Source organism: Rousettus aegyptiacus, unplaced genomic scaffold (genome assembly GCF_014176215.1).
Source record: "Rousettus aegyptiacus isolate mRouAeg1 unplaced genomic scaffold, mRouAeg1.p scaffold_m13_p_17, whole genome shotgun sequence".
Taxonomy (NCBI): domain Eukaryota; kingdom Metazoa; phylum Chordata; class Mammalia; order Chiroptera; family Pteropodidae; genus Rousettus; species Rousettus aegyptiacus.
The window spans coordinates 12,473,499-12,495,910 of NW_023416292.1; the positions used below are offsets into that span (position 1 = coordinate 12,473,499).

Below are 22,412 nucleotides of genomic sequence, written 5' to 3' on the forward strand. Positions count from 1 at the left end.
CCTTGACCAGCGTCGGAGCTGACCACTCTCAGAGCGCACGGCCCCGACGCCCTCACACCGCCTCCCAATACAGTCGCGCCAAACCTTCACGTGTGGTACGGAAGGCAAAACAACATGACAAAAATGTCCTTTTCCTCAACGGTAACGTGTGTAATTAATAGAATTCTAGTTAGAATCTCAGTTCGCGTTTTACTTATTTGAATACGTAATCTTAAAATTCACGTGGAAGATTGAATGTCCAAGAGCAGACAAAATAATGAGGGAACGATAGCGAAGGAGACTTTTCCTACCAGAAAATAAGTCATTTATTTGCTAACACTGCTGTAATACAAACAGTACGCTGGGGCATAGGGATTTTTAAAATTTAATAAAATCCCTGGAACAACATATAGAGCCTAGAAATCTCTCTCTCTCCCTCTCTCTCTCTCTCTCTCTCTCTCTCTATATATATATATATATATAGATATATATATATAGTAATATACTCTATGAAAAAAATAATATTTTAATCCAGTAGGCAAAGGACAGCTGATAAAGCCGTAGTGAATGGCGCTGCCCCATGTGCTCTCCATCGGGAAGAAAGTAAAGCTGGATCCCTACCTCACACCACATTCGAAAATGAAGTCTTAATTGTTTAAAGCCCTAAAATAATAAAAAGAAAGCTTAAAAGGCAATTGAAGCATGGATAGTATTACCTGCGTGTTGGAGAGAGTACTTTTATTAAGGCAGGAAAACCAGAAGTGCTCTACAATATATATATATTTTTTAATAAACGAATTAAAATAATGGACTCCGTATCATGTCCACAGGGGCTGCTTCGTCATCTTTGGGTGAAACATTTTAAATACAGGCTATGAAATTCAGTGGGGGAAAAGCAGCACGTGAAGAAACAGCAGAAGCTCCTTCGCGGCTTTTCAGAGAGGGTATTTCGGAGCCGTTCACGCGTGGATCTCTTCTGTCTCGGGGAGGCCGGGCCAAGTCTTCCCAAGCAGGAGCCGCTGAAGCAAAGCAGCCTGTCTTTCAGCAGCATGAAGAGAGGCCACATTTTCTCCCCTCTGCCGATGCATCATGTTTTCCATAAAACTGAAAGAAGAAAAGAAGTTGTGAGTGGAATATCATCAACCAGGACATTTTAGAAATGCAGAGCCTGAGCTTTCGATGTTAGGCCGTAAATCAAATCAAACGCGGGAAACCAGCTTTTCTGACTCCTGCTGCCATCGTTTCGTGCCTGCAGGGTACAAATCTTGCCTTGGGAGGAGAGTTGCTTCATTTCTTAAAAATTACAACGCTTTCTCTGTGGAAGCCCAGTTACTGCTGAGAACCAGCCTGTCCGAGCACATCCTTCGGTGTTACGTAAGTGATTCAATCAGGATCTGAAATAGTCTGACTCAAAAAATCACTTAGAAAGTCACATCGATGAAGCAGACTCAGCTTCATTGTATCAGCTGAAGACTAAATTCTTTAAAAACGAAAACCACGGCACAATAGAAATATTATTTTGAACTGGCCGAGTGTCGAAGACTATGTCTTTGATTCACACTTCGGCTAATGTGTATTTAATGCCTGCCAGATGCCACTCGCTACTCTAGGGCCTGGGGTTACAGCAATGATCAAAACGGACGCACTCCTGGCCTCGCGGATCTTATACTCCAGCGAGAGGGACAGACAACAAGCGAGCACGTGTGCCGATTCGGGACGGGGAGGTGGTGTTGGGAGGGGACAGGCCGGGGAGCAGGGGCAGGGAGGGCTCTGACGGGGAGGCGGGAGCAGAGAGGGGCATGTCTGAGGAGCTCTGGGGAACATTCCAGGCAGAGGGATAAAGTCCCGTGGCAGGCACGAGTGTGGCTTATTTGAGGAACAGCAAAATGACGCTTCCAGATTTCTATGGAAAGATTCACAAAACAAATCCCCCTTGAGTAGCAGTGTTTCAGAAACAATTTGTCTCTGTAGAGGGATTTGTGTTCATTTTGGTGAACAAATAAAAGCCACGTGATTTACAACGTCTCCCTTTTGGCCTGGGTTTGCAGAAAGCTCTGAGCCGAATTCTGTACCGACCAGTAGTGGGTCGTCCATTCATCTCAGGGGTCTGAGCTGCCCACTCTACTTCTTTATAGAAATAAATTCCCATTTCTCCTGGACCTTCTCAGGCGATGCTATGTCGTCATCCAGATGCCACCTCAAGTTGACTTGGAAGAGGGTAGAAGAATTACGTTTCCAATTGTCAGTCACCAGATTTACCGCTGGAACCGAGGAAGCAGTAACACAGTGGCAAGTTCATTGCCCTTGAGTCCTGACTCAAACGTTACGAGTTGATCCCCCAGGTTCCGTGCGGAGACGTGAAGAGGACGTTCTGTGCCCTTAATGTGTTCCCTCACATTCTAGGATGCGGTGCAAACAACCAAAAAAGAAAAGCAAAGAATTTCAAAGCGTATGATGAAGGGGGCCACGGAGCGGGAGCCCACAGAGGGCGGCAGCTCATCATGGAGCAGACTTTGATGGAGGAGGGGGTCCGCGCACAGGTCTCTGCCCGTCCTCATCGGCCATTTCACCTGCCCCCGTCTGAGGAGGGTGGTGACCAGCCGCCCAGCCAGCAGAGGGTGTGGACATCCTCCGGGGCCAATCCCAGCCTTAGGGCACTGCGGTTTGAGCCTCCTTGATAGAAAAAGAAAAAGATGGAAAATGTCTCAGCCCCACATGTCCCATTTCTAATTGATTTGTATGCAGACTCTTCAATCACGGTATTAATATTTAATTGTTCTGTCAGGTCAGATCCTTCCCGGTCAGACAGTTAAAAATGACTTGAGACAGAGGAGGAAATGAGGGGCTGGATGGCGTGACATGAGGAACACGAGGCGCTTGCTCAGGGGAGATTAGGGTCTGAGGGCTGAGGAGGCGCAGCCCCTGGCCCAGGGCTCCTGACAGGAGGAACATCTTGCCCAGTTTCTCTGTCTGCCCCTTTATTTCACACGTCTGTAAGAACTGCCGCACTCGTCCAAAGGCCATTTAGAAAAACATACAAGAGTTTAGAAAACACCAAGGTCTGTGGAGGAAATGGGGCATTTCTTCAACAGAGAGAAACCAGGAGGCTGGTCTCAGGGAGAAGGTCCAGAAAACGAAACGTTTATGCCCCTCATTTTTCTAGGTGTGTGAGGGGCTGATTGGTGCTTTGACTCTGGGCCGCACGCTGGCCCAGGTGAAACCTGATTGACAGGCACGTTTCTGTGAGAAACGGTGTGTGTCTCAGCTGCCCAGCATCACAGCAGCAAAGAGAAATGTCTCAAGAACTATTTTGGGTTAATGCACTCTCAGGAGCACTGAAGAAATGTCTCAATGTGACTCATTCCAAGAGGCTATTATTAGGTGGGAGATGAAAGGCATGAGAGAATCGAATTTCATTCAGTTTCACCCATTTGCTTTCTTTATACTTCCTTTTTAAAAACAGAAACCAACAGGTAAAGACTGTCTTGCCAGGCTTAGAGTGGAATGGGGACAGAAAGCCACCTCTTTCCCCGGGGTCAAAGGGGAAAGGCAACTACACTCACCTTGCAGGCTCACTGCTATATCTTTGCTGGCCACTGCTGATTCTTTTTATTGGACAAAAGCCCACCGAGTTCAGGGAGTCACAGAAAATCAAGTTGAGGATTTTCAGCAAGCTATGAAAAAAACATTTAGAGCCACATTCAGATCTCCGTGTGATTTCTTGGTTTGGGGCAGCAGTTCTTGCTGGGGAAGCACCTCCTGGAAGGGGGCCTTTGGGAACGTGTGGATGCCTTTGGTCGTTTTATGGTTGAGCCGGGATTGACTTAACAGCCTGAAATGCTCTGGATGGTGTCCCCAACCAAGAACTGGCCCCCTATCTCTCATGACCGCTGGGGGCCCACTGTGCATTCTTGAGTGAAGAACGTACTTGGAATGATCTGAGCCTAAAACGGACCTCCATCTTACTCATAAAGTCTTTGTCGCATGTTTTCAAGTGCGTGAAGTTTTATCGGAAAGCTACTGTTGCGGAAATCAAGGGCAGACTGGACGTTGTTTGGATCAGGACTTTACCGAGAGCTGTTCGCCTTTTGGAAAAAATCACGCCCCTGATGGCGACGCCACGTGTGGCATTCGAGCTACCAAATACACCTGTGCCAGTCTGCCTTTGCGACGGTCAAGTTCGCAATGCGTCCATTCAGGCACGCGAGCATCTGCCTACCTCGTGCCGGCTGCTAATGTAGTTGCACCAAACTTTGCTGATTGAAACGCATATCGTAAGCATCTTCCCTTTTATTTCTCCGTTATATTTCCATTCGGGCATTAGACTGGCTTTTAGAATCAGGTGTAAGGGGGTCATTTTAATTTTATTTCAGTAATGCAAAGGATATTATAGAATATTTATTGTGGGGGTTGCATTGGATCTAATTTGGATCCCGAACCAAGGTTGAAATTGGTTTGAAAGAGTACAAACGCCTGAGAGAAGAGCCGGGCAGGTGGTGACTGGTCTCCCTGAGTCACCTTCTGCTCCGAGGCTCGAATGCTTCTGCAAACGCAGCTGCCTGAAAGATTCAGATAGTTCACGGGAAAGACCGAAGGGTCAGAAAAGCAAGAATGTGAGGGCGTGGCAGGGACCCCGAGCACCAGCCTCCCCAGGGTGCCGTGGGGGCCGTGACACACTGGGACTCAGCACATGCCGACTGCTGCCCCGGGGGATCGCAGGCACAGTATTGCTGGGTCTTCCACTTTTTCAGTGGAAGCCGAGAGGCTCCAAGTTGGCAACTGTATTCAACGGCGTAGGCGAGGCTGCTCTCAGACAGCCAAGGAACCTGGGTGTTGATTTCTTTTGCAGGTCAAAGTGGGGCCACAGCCACGTCTGGGCATTAGCTGGCAGGAGAGGGTGTGGGGGAGAGTGCCCACGGCATCCTTAAGGCCCAGACTCAGAAGCGGCCCACCTGAGCTAGGCTCGTGTGTGTCCTCTGCTTGGCGGGGAAGTGCCATCTCCAGCTGGGTGACCACTGCCCGGCTGTGATGCCGATGGTCTCTGCCAAAGTACCTGATTCCAACATTTAAAATGTGTCACATAGACCAACCCTGTGCAGACCGTGGGGCCAGCCTCGGCTCCCACACTGCTGGCCCTGCCCTGCTGTTATTCCCCATGTAGCTGGAGATCTAAGTTCCACACATGGGGAGACAAGTCAGAGCAGAGGAGGAAGGAGGAAGTCGAGGGGGATGAGCCGTTTAGGCTGGCGGAGGAATGGCGTACTCAGATCAAGCACTGCTGGGGGTTCAGGCTGGAGGACAGAGGGACACATCTTAGACGCAGACAAGGGAGTTTTCATCCAGGCTACCTGTCCCCCTTCGGAAAATCTTTCCTGACAAACCCCTCCCAGGACAGCTCAGGTGCCCCTGTTACCCGCTCCTGGCGCAACGCTGATCACGCATCCTGGTTTTCCCTGCCCATTTTCGGCTCCCCAGCTAGACCACAATTATATTTTTCTCACTGCAGCATTCCCCAGAGTCTTCATGAGTAACTGGTGCAGGGCAGAGAGATGCTCAGCAAACGCTCGATGAACGAATGAAAAAGTCCTGTGAACAGTAGAAAATTAATGCATATTTCTGAGTTGGTGCAAAGGTGCTCACAGTGCTTTGTTGGGAAGATTGATCTGGTTTCATGTTCAAAAGGCCAGAGTAAGCAGGAGAAAAACACGCCTGTTGCTTGTGCAGCATCCTGCTAGGGAGGGAGATGGCCTGTGGGAAGGGATGGGGTTCGCAAGGCTGGTGGATTGGGAGATCTGGGTGGGGAGAGGAAAAGAAGAAACTCTGCTTTTGGACATTTTGGTCCAAGTCTAGTCCAGCACTAACAGTTAGCTGCAGTACCGGCCACCGAGGGGAGGCCAGGGCAGGGTGACAGCAGTGAGCGACGAAGCCCTTGAGGGTTCAATGTGCTACTACAGTGAATTAAAACAGAAATTCTAGGAGATGCTGCTTGAATGAGGGAGCATTTATGAGGGGCTTCGAGGCATAGGAAATGAAGACTCTAGAAAAGCATGTCAGCCTCGTTAATTTGCTAGGAATATAGTAAGGGTCTAATATTTTTATGCATGACAGGATAAATTAAAAAACAGTGAATGGATGGCTGTGGTTTATACTAGGCTCTTTGGGAGGACAATCAGGTCTTCTCAAGTGAGAACGTTTTTGCTTCTATCAGGCCTTGCACTTGAGCCAATCTTAGAAAGCTGTGAGTGCTAAGGAAGAGGGTTCTGCTGGATGTGAGGGGGGTTCAGGGAGAGTCAGGTCGCCCCTCACCTGAGCCAGGGATGCAGGAAACAACGGCAGGTGGCGATCCCCGTTGCCCCGGATCGACCAGGCTGCTGACCCGGCCGGTCGCACCAGCCATCCTGTGAGACTTCTGCAGCCCCAGCACCCGCTGCACCAGCTTAGGTCTTGGAGAAGCTGGTGCTGAACGTGGCTGGAGGTGAAGAGCAGACAGAGGAGGATTGTGCTGAAGGAGAAGTAGACCAGAAGTCAGAAGACTTGGACTTTTAAATTCAGGTTTTACCAACTAGCGATTGACCTTCAGTATGTCATTTTCTTTCTTTGTGCCCTTATCTGTACCTGTCCTGCTCTGGCCCAAATTTTTAGGATGGGAGTGGGACAGATGGACGTGCTTTGAAGAGGCACAGAGTTTCACACAGCAGCGAAGGGCTAATGCACCATGGATTATGATTTTCCCTGTACTTCATGAGCGTATTATGGATACTCAATGAGTATCAAACAGCTACAGTTCCAGGCTCAGAGACCACAGCCTGGAGTAGTCTCTACCATGGTCAAGTGGGCCCCAAACAACCCAAAGGAGTATGATTTCTCTCCCTGCTGCTCCCAAGATAGATTGATTAGAAATAATAAAAGTTTGGGGCCCAATAATTAAAAATTGAGATTGATCTAAAGCACTTCACCCCCAAATATCTCATTCATCCAAAGATGATGATTGAAATAGTCAAGATTCTGAATGAGAATGAAAAATGCACATTGGGAAAAAGATCAGATTCTTCCCAAACAATAGATTAAGTGTTTCTGAAACGACTGAGAACAATAAAGCTAAAATATCCAAACCTACCTCCTGAATTAATTGACCAAGGAAACAGACATTTCCATTATTCAAGATGTTAGCAAGACTTTACGAGTAAACATCTTGGAAATACCAAAATGTCATATTTGGAAGAGACCTTTAAAGATTAATGTAGCTCAACAAACTCACTTTACAGATGAAAAAACTGAGGCCCAGAGAAAGTTATAGTAAGACATGAAAAATGCACATATTCGAAGTGTTACTTTCTCCTATGCTGAACAAGGATCTCACTATGTGTCCACCCATGGCACCCGGCTGCGTGGACACTTGCGAGGCTGATGTGGGGTGATGTGTGGTTTGATTTCACCCTTTGGGGGAACACTTCTTTCCTTCTGGATCTGTCAGTCACGGTGCTGTGTCATGGCAGGATGCTTGATTCAGCCTGGTCAACAGTCACAGAAACTGGTCTGGGATGAGCATGTGATCCAAGCTGAGCCCACCAAAGTCTTTTCCTGGGATTTTTATATAGATGATTCCAAAGCTGCTGGGCCATGTAAGCAGCTTCCCTGACTGAAACGAGGAGGCCATTGGAAGTAGGAGAGAATGAGGCTGCCCCGGAAGAAACGAAACCTGAGATTAGATAGATAATAGATGGATGGATGGATGGATGGATGGATAAGTAGATAAGAGAAAGAGAGAGAGAGAGAGGATAGATGATAGATGATAGACAAATACATATATATGTGCATATATACACACACATAAACAGACAGAAAGAACCAGCTCCTATACTTGCCAGTTCTTTTGCTTGAGCTAGTTTAAATTAAGTTTCTGTCACTTGTAATCAAAAAAAGAGTCGTGATTAATATAGTGGAAACACAAGGGTCCCGTGACATTTTAATGATCCAAAGCCGATAAGTTGGTGGCAGAGGGTAAAGCAATGAGGAAACTTAAGTGGCCTTCTGCTACTTTCCTGCCAATTTTTAGTTAAGCTCATTTTCAGATAAAATGTTGGGCCACTTCCAACAAGCTGCCATTCCCGGAAAGCTCCACATTTTCACTTAGTTTTGCAAATGTCATTCTCTCTGCCCTTGGGTCACTTGCCCCTTTCTTTTTATGGCTTTTGTTTGGTTAATAATGATTCATCCTTTAAAGCTCTGCGTTGACCCTCTCTCATTCATTTGTTCTTTTAGCAAGAATTTACTGAACCAAGTGCTATACCAAGAGCTGGGGATATGGCAAGGAACATGACATTCATTCATTCATTCATTCATTCAACCAACAGGTATTTCTTAAATGCCTACTATGTGCCAGTCACAGCGTTAGGTGCAGGAAATCCAGCGGCGAGTGAGCAAGACAAGGTCCCTGCCCTTGTGGAGCTTATATTCTATTGGGAGATACAAAGGTAGAACTCATTTAGGAGTGGGATGCATACTTCTGTTATTTATCTGCATCGCCCAAGCAATTTCTTACCTGCATTTCTTGCTAGACTGGGAGGAAAGTGAGGAGAGAGTCTGTGTCCTTCATGTCTTCTCTCCACTGTGGCATAGCCCACGGACGCCCGCCTGAGCCCAGCAGAGCTTCCTCGTTCACGGAGGATGTTGCCAGTTAGGCAGAGAAGAGTTGCTGCTTGTGGGAGGAGGAGCGGTGCTTCTCCAAGGCCTGTCAGGACTCCTTTCCCACAGTGGGTGGAAAAAAGAAATAAATGAAGTTTTCAAGAAGACAATAAAGTAGATCTAAAGATAGCCATCTGGACTTCAGCAATTTATGAGAAAATACGACTGGTTCCAGAAAACAGCTGGTTAATCTCTGAAGAGAAGCCAAATGAGTTTGATCCTCAGTGAAAACTGTTTGGTGGGGTCCATGGGCAAGGTTGTGGCTGTCACTGCTGTCTAATGAGGCTGCTCTGGGCTGATGGTGGACCATGGGGCCAAGGCTCCTGTGGCTGGGAGACCTGAGATGCCCTTGAGAGCTGAAAGAACGGTAGAGTTTATCTGGTCCTATCCATTATTTAGATGAGAAAACTGAGGTCCAGAGAGGTTAGGTGGTGTGACAAAGGTCAAACGGCTAGCTGGTGGCCAAGCCAGGACTTAGCTGCAAGGTCTGCTGCCTCTGCAGTTAGCTGAGCCTCCTTGGGCAGGATATGGGAAACTTGACTAATCCTCCACCATATGTAGAGTTTTCAAGATTAGTATCTGGTCCTCTTTCCTTTTCCCCTCCCTCTCTTCCTCCCATAAACACATGGGCCAACAGCTGGACTCATTCTGTTCCATTTAACTGTCTATACTTGTGTGCCTATACGGTGTGTGTGTCCAAGACCACGTTATAGATGATAGATAGATAGATAGATAGATAGATAGATAGATAGATGATAGACAGATACATACACACAGAGAGAAACAGAAAGAACCAGGTTGTACACTTGCTAGTTTTAGGAGCTTTATAGTAAGCCTTCAAATCAGGTCGTGTCCAACTCTGTTGTCATTTTTCGAAATTGTTTTTGCTATTTTGATCCTTTGTACTTCTACATAGATTTTAGAACCATTTTGTAAATTTCTACACAAAAACCTATCAGGATTTTGTTCATTCTGATAGATTAGATGAACGCCATTCCTAACTGTGGTTAAGTTTTGAACCAAGCTTTGGTATTTCAGTAAACTGATCAGTTTTCAATTAGGCTGAGTGTTTAGAAGCTTAAGATTCTCTCCTCTCCTGATCTGAGGACGCAATGAAATGAAGGATCACTCTGGTGACAGAAACTCCCTGGAGTGCACCCGCGGCTCCGGGGCCACCGTTTTGCCCTGAGAGCTTCCTTCTTCAGTCGAACTCCCTCCACGTCTGCCACGGTGAGGTCAAGCCTCACAGCTCAGACCCAAGAGAAGCTACTTCGGACTTTCCCAAATTGCCACCCTTCGCTTTTTTTTTTGTCCAGAGCATCTGGACAAAGTTCATCTAATTTAGGAAACGTGGTCTCGCTCACAGCCCAAGAACACCACAGGACCCAGGGGGACTGTGAGCTAGGAGGGGTTGAGGAGCGGTCCAGAAAAAGCCGGGGCAGAGGCAGCATCTTCTGGAGGCGCTGCAGCCCAGAGCGGGGGGGTCTGTCAGGTGGGGTATCCAGAGCAGGGGCCACATAACCACACAGCTAGCTCCCCCGGGGCTACCCTCAGAGAGCCCGGCTTTTGGCGGCAGAATTATCGCCTGTTCCACATCCCTCAAATGGTTAGCAGGTCCTAAATAGACCAGTCATTTTTCCTTTTAGCACAGAAGGATCTCGCAACTCTAAATACTGCCAGGGGCTTGAAAGTTTCAAGTCAAAACATTCCCCAAACCACAGGCCTGGGGTGAGATGCAGGACTGGCCAAGGGACTGGAGGGAAAACAACCAGGGACAGCTTGGAAACCGCTAGTACCCAGGAGGCAGGGAGGCTGAGCATTTTCACCATCCCCTGGGAGCTCCGGCCTCCACTTCCGCTCTGCTCCAGGAAATAAATCCATCCCTGGGGCTCTGGCCCCGGGGGGCATGGGGCTCAGGCTTCTGGAGGACCTGAGCTATCCTCTGCCCTCTCCACCCCAAGTGTAAACATAATTAAACAAAACAAACAAACAAATAAATAAGGAAAAGAAAAAAGAGGGTTTTGTAACGTTCCTGTGCTCTCCACCCAGACCCTCTAGGTCTGCTGCGCGGCTCCGGGAAACATGAGTGCTGTAACGATCGCAGAGAAGCTGACACCGGTCAAGCGGCTTCTGAGTCCCTGGCTGCCAACCGGCTGGAGAAAACGATGCAGGAGGTCCCAGTGGACCCACGCAACCAGTGGCGCTGTCTACCGAACGTCGCTTCACCAAGTGTTTCGAGACATCTGGGATGAGGATCCCGAGGCGGCGTTTGCAAACAAGACGGCGCCTTAAGTCGCTGTGGCTTGGTCAGCACCCAAAGGAGAAGATGTCCACGGAGACATCGGTTCGCCTCAGCCTCTCCCACCATCACACTGTAGGCTTCCGTGGCTTTTTTGAGGACGACTTCGTGTTCACGGTGTCAGGCCTCTGCTGGCGGTCTCTCTCGGAGCTGCACCAGCGGAGAGAGGCGCTGACCGCGCCCAGGGCCACTACCGCCTACGGCAGGTCATCTCAGGCTGCCGGGACCTGCACGGAAACCGCGTCACTCACCAGGACCTCAGGCTGGGCCAATGCCTCCTGTATCAAGGTCCGGACGCGGAAATAGGGGATTTGGACTGGCGACCAAAGTCATATATGACAGGGAGCGGAAGACCCTGTGCAGAAACCGGAATTACATAGGCACTGAGCAAGAAAGAACAGTTTCCAGGTGGACATGGGACCCACTGGGGGCATCTATCTGCACCTCGTTAGCAGGCAAACCACCTTTTGGGACCTCTTGCCTGAAACAGACCAATCTCTGGCTCAAGAAGAGCGAACAGAGTGTTCTCAAGCAGATTAACCCCACGGCCGCCTCCCTCACCCAGAAGACGCTGCAGGTGGATCCCACTGCCTGCCTGCCGACTGACCATTCACTAGCCGCTTCGGATGAGGTCCCTAATTCTGGCTGTATCTCACCTGTCACCCATCACCAGCCTCATCATTGCGCCCAGGTTTTCGGTTGCTGCCAGCACTTTGGACCCTAGCAACTGGAAGCCTCTCGCAGTCCTCAGCAAAGGCATGGAGAACCCCACGCCTCAGCATCCCTAGTGGTGGGGGAGACCAGGGAGGCGGCCGACTAACTGCCACCTTGGTGACATGCTGCGGCAGCTACCCAGCGTCAGCGCCTCCGGGTCCTCAGAGTGGGGGCTGGTGAGGCAAGAGGAGGCTGAGGATCCCACCTGCACCCCCATCTTGGAGTCAGGCAAGCATGGCCTTAGACGACAGCTCGTGTGACGACAGTGTGAGGGCATACTTCAGCGACTCAGCTCTCCTCATCCTCTGTGGGGACGGTGACGGCCTGCAGGACGTAAGCACGCGATGGCGGAGCCCCACCTCAGCGCAGGTCAGCGCATTCTCACTGCTTGATGATCACCTTCCTGCAGGATTTCCGAAATTACACGAGAGAGCGCTTGCGGAGGGCGCTGGTGGCGTCACGGCCCAGGAAGGCGATGAGCCAGCTTGACTCCCTGGCCCGCGGACCTGGTTTCACACCCGCAGGACCACCGTCCTGCGGCTCAGTAATGGCTGCGTGCTGATCGGCTTGTCCCAGGACCACACCGAACTCATCCTGCGCCCCCCGATGGCAGCTGTGACCTACCTCGGGAAGAAGCGGGACTTTCGCAGGCACCGCCTGAACTTCTGGAGGAGCACGGCTGCTGAGGCTGCGCTGGCCACCGACGCCCTCAGGACCCTTCGCAGGCCTCCCGCCCCTCTGGCCCGGTGCCCTCCTCACCCTCGCCGGCACCTTGGGCCCATACTGGTCAGCTTCCACAGTGCCGTTTTTGGTAATGAGCCCCCAGCCCAGGGGGCCGGGGACAGAACTCCATCGTCTTTGCGGTGCGGGTTGTTGCTATGTAAGTTATTTTCGCTCGCGTTTGGGGCGCGGGCTCCACGGCCTCCTCCCCTTGCCTCCCAGCCCCGCCATTATGAATTGTACGGAATATAGATATCGGATTCAGGACTGTCTTTTTTTTTCTGACTTTCTATGCATTAAAGCCATGGGAATCTTTAAAGAAAAAGGTATGGGGAGTCACGATTGGCTACTGATTGTCACTTGCCGTCAGCAGCTGCCTGTCTCAGCCCATCGGCAGCGAGAATTGAGTCGTCCTGAGGCAGAGGGCAGAGGCGGCTCTCGGGGAGACCCGATGCCCGCTTTTATAGCCCAGATGGGACATGCAGCAAATACAAATGAATTCAGTGACAACGCGTTAACGAGCTCTGCACAAAGTTCCTTTGGCAACAGGAAGTAGTCTGCGAGGGGCTGCGATGGTACAGTGACCCTCTCGCGGACACGGATCTCTCAGGGATGGTCTCGGGGAAGAAGGCAGAACTCATGAGACCAATGTGACCAGTGCAGACCTTCCCTGTCTCTATCTCATCTAGCTGGTGAGCAAAGAAACTGGAAAAGCAAGCTGAACGCGTGGGAAGGCATCGAGGGAGGAAGAAAGGGAGGAGCGAGCGGGACCCCAAGCGGCCGGGGGCGGGCCTGGCTGAGTCCACGCGCTCGCCTCCCAGAAGCACGTGTCCAGGGGCAGCGGTACCAGAGCGGCCTTCGGTCCCGCAGGAACGGATTTAGGGCAGGTGCGTCAGCTGATGGCAGGGACGGCTAGGGCATACTGGAAGGAAGCCGGACGAGCTGGCTCGCTGGCTCAGGGAAAGAATGTAACCAAACTGTGGTGACGGTGGCAAACGACCCGAGGCACGCATGTGAGTAGCTCTGTGGCAGAATGGCTATAAGCCGGCCCTCTGGGACAGATGACCTGACCCTGGCTCTATTCCTTAACCGCTGTGTGACCTCGGGCAAGTTACTCAATATTTACGAAGCTCGGTTTCCCCGACTATAAAACGAGGGATTATTTTATGGGGGTTATTGGGCGGATTTTGTGAGAGAACATTTAGTCACTGCTTGTTTGTCAGGATAGATCAGTTGGGGACCCAATGATGGCCCTGAGGCCACACCTCCCTGGAATGGTGTGACCTCTACCGGTGTTTGCAGACTGCTTCATCTGAGAAGCCGATCTCACCTGGGACCGGAGGGTGGGAACTCAGCGCCGACCACAACCGGGTTTCACAGTGTGAAGAAGCCACAGTTTGCCCCTGAGTCTCCTACTGATCCCGAAGATTTACTCATATTTTGGAGGATCCTCAAGCTTTCCCCTTCCAGTTGTGTGTGTGTGGGTGGATGAGGTGTGGGTAGGGGTACAGGCAGGGAGATGTTTGAGGCCCCCTCCGTGGCCTGTGGTGAGAGCCGAGGGGACCCGAGGAAGCAGAACCCCACTGCATGGGCAGAGGCACCAAACACCAGATTATCTTGAGGATAAAAGAGGATTTCAGGCGACTCGATTCAAAGCTCTCCTTTTCCTTTTCTGGGCAGGGGCCTGGGGGTAGGGGGTGGGACCTGAAAATAGACACGGCCTTGTTCGAGACTTGGATTTTCACGTGCAGAACGACGGCGCTTTGGAACAGGGTTTTCCCCCTCTGTCCCCACTCCCGTCACGTGCCATCTAACCTGATCTTTAAGTCTGAAACCTTGTCTGTGCTCCAGTCTTACCACGGCCGACTCGTACCCCTGTGGGCCCCAACCTTGGTCTGTGGCTGACGAGAAGTGTTCAGTTGAGCCTTCGGCTGACACTAAGGGACCGCGGGGAAACCAGCCAGCATCCCTGCCCGCATCCCCCGCCCCTGCCCTGCCGCTGGGCCCCTGGGGAGCAGGACAGTAGCAGATCCGTCTTTAGAGCTGCATTTGACCGATCGCCTCTGCGTTGGTTGTAATCGAGGCTCCCGGTCCCTGATAGGGCAGCAAAACACGAGAACCCAGCACCAGGTCAATGACCAGGTGCCCAGCACGCCAATGACCAGGCCTCTGGGAACAATCGGAGCTAGTGCTTGAAATTTCAGCCGTGAACCTGGCTGCCCCACATGGGGAGACACATATATCCTGGGTAACGTCCAAGCTGGCGATTCCCAGACTCACCAGGAATTCAACCGCTGCAGCCCCAAGTATAATAGTTACAGCACCCCATCCCACCTCTACCACGGACACTGGGGGCCTCAATCCTGCTATTCTGTTTATTCAGCTGGGGGAGGACTCTACAGAAAGGACAAGCGGTCCCACCCTCAGGCCCTTGAAACCAGGGACTCCTCCTTCACAGAAAGGCTTTCCTGGGGGGCGGGATCCGCCTTCCCTGCAGCTCATCGATTTTGGGGGAAGGGGCTTCTTCCTGGATGCTGTGTTTCAGCCAGAATGCACCTTCCACAGCTCGGAGTGTCCTGAGGGGGGAGGTGGGGCTGACTCAGGGACAGGGCCAGGCAGGGGCAGGCTCAGGGATAACCAGGAGGGGTGACTCCCCGCCCAGGGGAGGGGCAGATGGCCACCACAGGTAGCGGGGTTCCTCTCAAATGGTGTCTTCATGAAATTCTCATTCTTCAGAATGTCTTGAGGCCTCTCTCTGGCCTGAGCTCTCAGTGTTCCAGGGGTTGGTTCATTCTCTCGTCCCACGTCAACGAGAGGGGAACCCCTCCATGTGTCACTGAGAGTCCCCATTTATCCTCCCACCTCCCTGCTCGTTCTGCATCTCGTTCCTGGCTCGGTCTCACCATCGGGCATGAGGGCAGAGCTGAGCGTTTCCTTTTCCGGGCCTCACAGCCGCTGGGTGTGTGTGCACAGACCCGCACCCTGCTGCTCACAGCTCCCCAGGGGCAGGGTTTATTCTGCTCAGCTTTGCTTGCTGGTGTCCATATCAGGGGCATGCAAGTGTCTCTGGGGTCCTTCCTGTGCCTCACGGTCCCCGGGGAGACACTTCAAAATGCCCGTCCCCACTACCAGAGATCCTGACCTACCCGATCTGAGGTGTGGACGTCGGCAGTCTGAAAAACTCCCCAGCTGATTCTAACGTGCAGGCACGGTTGAAACCCCCAGGGCAGACAGGCCATCGGTGAAAGTTGGTCTTAAATGCACCAATGAGACAGCTTTGCCCAAGTGACACTTTCTCTTTTCTTTTGTGTTTGTGTGTGTGTGGGGGGGAGAGGTGGGGGTGGGAGGAGGTGAAATTCTCAAACCCTATCCACCTCTACCATTTTTCCACTCTTAATACCAGGTGTTTGGGCCATAAAACTCTTGGGGGAACCAGGTTCTGGAAGGAGAGTTACTGGCAGGCATTTCTCCTCCGATGTTTGGAATCGACTGAATAGTGGAGTCTTGGAAAATCCCTGCGTACGGCACGTGGGAGTGTCTCGCCTGTCCTCAACTTCACTCCGCCCCTTCTCACCAATTCTCTCTCTCAACATCCTCTAGACTGCAGACCATGGTTTCTGCGACCTTGTGGGAAGTGGCTGTGGGTAAGTCTGAGAGGCTGTGAGGGGGGTCCCGGTGGGCCGAGCAGCCCTGGAGGGAGTGTGGTTTTTACCGATAAGGCATGAGGATGAGGAAGGTTAAGTCACATGTCCAAGGTCTTGCAGCTAGGACTGTGTGTGTGTGTGTGTGCGCGCGCGCGCACGCGTGCACATGCACGAGAGATTTAAGAAGCTCACAGCATCCTTTTTTTTTTTTAATCACTTCTCATTCTTGCAACTTCATCAAATCTGTGAATGTGTGAATTCGCAGAAGCTGATGGGGCTGAGTGGGCTGCCCCCCCCCCCCCCCCGCCGATCGTCGGGGGTGACGAAAACAAGGTCGGGGGCTTTCCGAGTGGGTGCTGGACGCAGCGCACACCCTGTAAAGACAGAAGAACTTAAAAGAATGGGAAGGAGAAGCCCTTACGCACACAGAGTGAGGGGGAGAGAGGGAAGCAGAGGCGCCAGGGCGCACGCGCTTTCCCAGACGTCTGCAACGGCCCCTCCCCGAGGCGCGGGAAGCAGCAAGGGCGTGGAAGAGAACACAGCCAGGCCGACTGCTAAAAATCATTTAATAGAAAGTCCAATGTCAAAATGTAACAATAAACAAAAATACACGCGTATAAATATGTATATATAATTAGACCTGTACACTTTCTCAGACCCTTTTCAAAATGGAACAGAATCATCATTACATTTTGGTGGTCGAATCGAAAATAATATCCACGCGACGCGGATGGACCCACCAGTGCCGCGGGGAACCGCGCCGTTGACGCACTTTGAGGGTTCAAAGGATTCCGGCCAAGGGGCGGGGTGAGGGGGCGATGCCGAACGCTCTCCTGGAGCCAGAGAGGGAAGATGGGCAGCCGAGCAGCCCCGCGGCTCAGCACAGGGCGCCTGGCCATTCCTAGCACCTGTAGCTGCTGCTGTCTGGGGACCGCCGTCCTGTCTGTCAGGTGGGGTTTCCGATGACTTAAATTTATGTCGTTTGCGAATCTGCTTGCCCCGTCTCCCAGATTAAAAGCTCCCGGGGGTTTTGCCTTTAGACCTCCTAGTCTGCAAGCCGTGTGCCGGCACAGTGGTTTGGGATGGATGCCATCAAGGTGTGGTGTCCAAAACGGGTGTGCACGTACCAGGGGATACCCAAGGTCCCCCTCAGGGGTTCAGAGAGAAAGTACCAGAAGCTCTGATTATAATATTTTATATCTTATTCTTTTAAAATCTCTATGTTGTGTACTTTTTATAATGTGCCTAATATATCAGTACAGGAGTGTATGACATAAATTAATAAACATACAGAGAGGGCACATCTCACAAAGATTTTGCTGATAGGCGTGTGTGATCGAAACAGGTGGGCGCCCTCTGCTTTGCTGAATTCGCGTGCGTGCAGAGCGCTGGGGAGGCTGCCTTGCGGGGCTCCCACGGCCACCTGAGGGAGGCTTCGTAGGTGCCCAGAAGAGTCATCCCCAAGACCCCTCTCAGACCTCACCTCTGAGGGCTGATGCCTCCTAAACCTGCTGCTAGAGGGCTGTAAGGCCTTAATCCTAAATAAAACACAAGTGCCCTTGGGAAGAGCTAATACACAGCCATGGACAACAGGCAGCCGTTTTGACCTTTTCCAGGTGTTGGAGTGAGAACTGGACCAGAGCAGACAGTGGGGAGAGCGTACCCGAAGGCGAACCTGGCCAGATTCCACGCCGACCCCATCCCCCAAGGGGGCCTTTCGGGACCTTAATTTTAGAGTAGGTGTGTGTGCGAGGCCAATCATTCTGTCCGTTGCTAGCATCACAATTCTCACAGGCGAAATCCTAATCCAAACCTGGTGGCATATTGGAGTGGGACCCACAACACAGGGAATCTAGCTCCTCAGCAAGGAGCTCGAGGACTATCTGGGAAAGGGGTGGGTGTTGGAGCTAAAACCTGTCCAAGGGTCCAGAAGGCTGGCGTTGGTTATGCCAGGCTGTGCCCCGGAGGGCAGGTGTGGGGCTCTTCCCCATGAGGTCAGCCCAGGGAGCATTCAGGGACATTTGGGATCCCCAAACCACTCAGCTAGGAAAACTGCCTTTGGCCCCAAATGCCTCCAGCCTCTCAGGGAAATGATGTCACTTGTTTGAGCCTTTTTCTTGAATTTCTAGAATCCATGCTGCCTCACAGCTAGTATTTTGATGGATCTAATTCTTTTCTTCTCCTTATAAAGTTTCTAATTATTTGTCTGGTGGGGGTGTGTGAAAAAACTCAATGCTCTGAACTCTGAATAGGTTCTTAAACAAAACCTAAAAGGCACTGGAGTTGTCTCCAGGGATGTCCCCACTTGTCTCTGAGCCTTCCTTGCCTCAAGCCCAAAGAGTGCAGAGCTCCAAGCTCCGGGGACCTTCCCTGCCCCCAAGAGGTCCATGGCTGCTGTCCGGGCTTGTGGGTATTTTCCGTGTGCAAACAACCCACCCACGCTTGAAACACTGTGTTAGTGTACTCTTTCTTTGGCGGGACTCAGGTGTGCACTCCAGACACAGCAGAGGCTCGGCCACCAGGTTTGACCTAACCCAGGGAGAGGCTGTGGCGTGGAATGAACGAAGGCGTCACCCATGAAGTCAGGAAGCCCTCTGCTGCTTCCCGTGGATTCATCTTAGGGTGCACCTCATCCTGGGGTCTAGGACAGTTTCCTCCCAAGAGGTATTTTTAGCCTTGGTGGCTCTACAGAGAGGCGAGGATGACCTAGAGCTGTCCCTTGCATGTGGCTAAACCAGACCCAGCCTAGGTGAAAGCCCTTGAATTCAAACAGCTTTTGCTGAGAGGACAGAGAGTTGGGCCGGGAGTGGGGGTGAGAGGTGCCCAGGAATAACTCATCTTGGCAAGCGACCGTGCACTTACTTCCACAGTGAGGGGAATCCCGGGCCTGATGCTGACCACTTACCTCTCTGGGGGACCTCGGCAGCGACCTCTGCTTCAGAGGGCAGAGTATCACCTGCGGGTCTCCCTTATGCCCCGAGTCCCCAGCGAACTCCAGGGGCCCTCTGGGACGGGCGGCTGACTGCTCTTCCTCATCCTTCTCTCCCTCAGCTCTCAGCTCCAGCCGCCTGACGGCATGCAGGCCCCGAGGCCCGCACCGTGCCCCCTGTGGGTTGAGTCCCATGCTCGGACTGGCAGGCCTGTTGCAATGCTCTCCCTCAGTCCTCTGGCAAACTGGGGCTGTGATGTCACCTCTTTCAGGAAGCCCAGGTCCTCGAAGCTGGGCAGCTGCCTCTCCGAGATGCCCGCGCAGCCCCCTGTCCTTATCCCTACGGTGGCACTGCCCCCACTGCGTCCCCCAACTGAAGACAGACTCCTCGAGCTGTGTTTCTCCAAGCGCGCATTGCTGGCGATGAGCGCAGCGCCTTGAGTATGCCGGGCGCCCTATCGATACTCTGTCGTGTGAAAGAGTCCTTGACACTGGGGGGAGGCGACTCAACAAGCACTACCTCTGGGACGCCTGGGGTGGGCGCGTCCCCGTGGAGCTCCCGAAACGCCACAGTCTCGGCCACGCTGGATGAGTGGAAGAGCGTGTGCAAAACGCTGCGGGCGTATAGCATAAAGCCGGGCCTGACGCTTGCCCCGAGGGACAGCCCCCTTTCTGAGCCTGGACTGGGGAGAGGACGCCTGCCACAGCATCTAGGCTAGAGGCCCAGGCGAGGCAAACGTCCCGGCATGGAGGGGACACATGGCGGGACAACCGGAAGGCCTCCGTTCGCCAGTGTGAGTCTAACTCAAACTTTTGCAAGAGTGAGCATGAGTTTTTCCTGTGTCGGTATTACTACAGCTACACCAATACCTCCCCAGACATTATCCCAGAGATCACAAAAAGGCAAAATACAGCTCTTCCTTGAACTATTTAAGTGATAAAGTAGTTATATTTTCTTTCTCCATGTACCTTTCTCTCTCATCTCTGTCTTAAGGAAATAGATCCGAATTTAGAATCCTAATAAGAAAGCTGCCTGGTTCTGCTCCAGGAAAACAGATACAATTTTTTTTTTTTTTTTAAAGCGAATTTGCATCTTCCTGTGAAATCTGGCTTGAAATCTATTGCGAAACATCCTTGCCCACTTCACTGTCAAGAGAGAACGGCCCTGGAGGTCTGGGCTGAAATGTCAAGAAACCAAGGGTTGTTCCGCCACTTCTGGGTCTAGGCCAAGTGGCCCCTGAGGCTCCACAGCTATTTTTAACTCCAGGGACCTAAGGCAGTTCTGGCTGAGTTTATGGTGTTCTTTTTACTGCCTCCAAGTCTTAATCAAGTTCAAAGCCTTGGGCTAAAAATAACCCGTGGAAAGGGAAGAAGGGAGAATTCAAGGTAGATCTGGAAAGACAGCATTAGAATGAGGCCTTTGGTTTAGGGATGCATCTTGCTGAATTAAAGCAATTTCTCTGGCTTCTAAGAGACAAGAAGCATTTCCCATGTTTTCGTGAATAAACCTGACAGCTGCCAGGTTAGAGGCAGGATCTTGGGGCCAGTTTTCACAGGGAAATTGGTGATAGCGCCCCCCGCAACACACACACAAGTGAATTCCTTTGATTCCTTCCAGCTAAATAAGTGAGGATGGGGCGGGTTCCCTCTAGCAGCATCCTTAACGATTGCTATGGAGCCACGAGTATTCTTTAGAGGATGTGCCTTTAGGAGCGAGGAGAGGAACTCCGGGAGGAATTCCTGAGCCCTTCTGACCTTGGAATGAGTTATTTAAATGACTATCCAAGTCACTACATGAGTGTCCCAAATGTTTAAGGTCTTAAAAAAGATGCACATCTAGTTTAGGGCTTAAAGCAGCCTGGAAAATACAAAGCCCCCAGTTCGAAGATCAAAAAGAGACATCGACCCTATCCACGAGAAAGGATTTCAAGTCAGCGGTCCAGGCCTTTCCTCCACCTTTGGAGATTAGAGTCTCCCAAACTTCTCTGCAAGATTCAGGCTCTTCACCTTGAAAAGATGTGGCCTGCAGTGAAACAAGCCTTGAGACCCAGAAAAGAAATCACAAACTCAGATGCCTGTTCTGGCCACATCTGGTTTCTAACTGCACAAGTATCAGGTTCTTCTTCCAAGTGGGGAGAGACATGCGCCTAAATCCCCGAAGCCTTTTCCTCCTGGGCACTAAAGTCGTGTTAGCCGGCGCCCTCTCCTGATTTGTGTGTAGCTCATCAGAAATGAGGCCAAATAAAACACTCGGCCATCGGGAAACTAAGCCGGTGATGATTCTGGAAGGTAGATGCCCCCAAAAGGTTGTTTTCACAGTGTTGCAAAGGGCACAGCAATAATAAAAAAAAAAAAAATTGGGAAATCCTTGAATGACATCTTTCCTTCTTTCAACATGGGCTTTATGTTGGATAGATGTATTCTACACGTAAGATACACTGCCTAGAACACGGAGGTAATAGAGTCACTACGTTGCTATTACTGTGAAGGTTACACAAGACAGTTACAAAATGCCTAGCCCCGTATCTGGCACAGAGTGGGTATAAATAATAAATAGTAGTGCCTTTTCCTCGTTCCCCAAGATTATATTAGATTCCAGATAAGGTACAAGAGTCTCCTGAAAAACATGGCATGGCTAGTGAGTCCTCAGGTTTGTCACAAAAGTGAAAATGTTCACCTAGAATCCTTATTTTATGCCAAAGCTTTTTGGCTCTTTCCCAGAGATATACAAAAAGGTGACTGAAGTCAAACACATTTCTTTTCCTCTTGGAAAAACACATCGATTCATTGGCAAAGGGCTGTTCGCAGACCTCATCCACAGGATTCCAAAGGTTTATTGCAGGGAATTTGCAGTGTGAAAGCCGAGTGCGTCACCCAGTTTTACACGGGCGCCCGGGCACCCGGTCATCCACCGGTGACATCGAGAAGTTCCTGCTTTGAGCCACCTTTTTATTATGCCCTTAACTACATAATCCCTCTCCCTGACCATGCCTTATTTTTCTACTACTGGGGTTTAAGCAGCTTAACAAAAAGTTTAATTTCTGAGAGGTACAAAGAAATAAAGCTCTGAGAACACTTTCTAGGGGGAAAAGCATGGAAAGCTGATTTTATATAAAATTAGACTACAATCTAATACTTTTTTTTTTTTTTTTTTTTAATGAGGGAGTTGGAAGGAGGAAGGAGAGGACCTTAGAAACCAACTGTTTTGTAACAAACATATCGGAGGCCTGGAGTCCAAGATTTAGAGTCAGTAATTTCCCGGATTAAGAATTTGATAATTTTCTTCCTGTAAAACTGACATATTTAACCAAGTTTCTTTTCTAAGGCTAGTAGAGCTAGAACGCTCTTTTAAATTCTTGCCCAGTGTCTAAGCAGGACTTGTAACCAATACGGCAACCTGCATCACAGTCTCCTGAGGAAAAATTCCTAAGAGGTGTAATCT

General features: G+C 50.8%; 1 pseudogene; it reads left to right on the forward strand.

Moving 5' to 3' along the window:
- Window positions 1–10,912: 10,912 nt before the first annotated feature.
- LOC118612965 lies at window positions 10,913–14,475 on the forward strand (annotated as a pseudogene).
- Window positions 14,476–22,412: the final 7,937 nt, after the last annotated feature.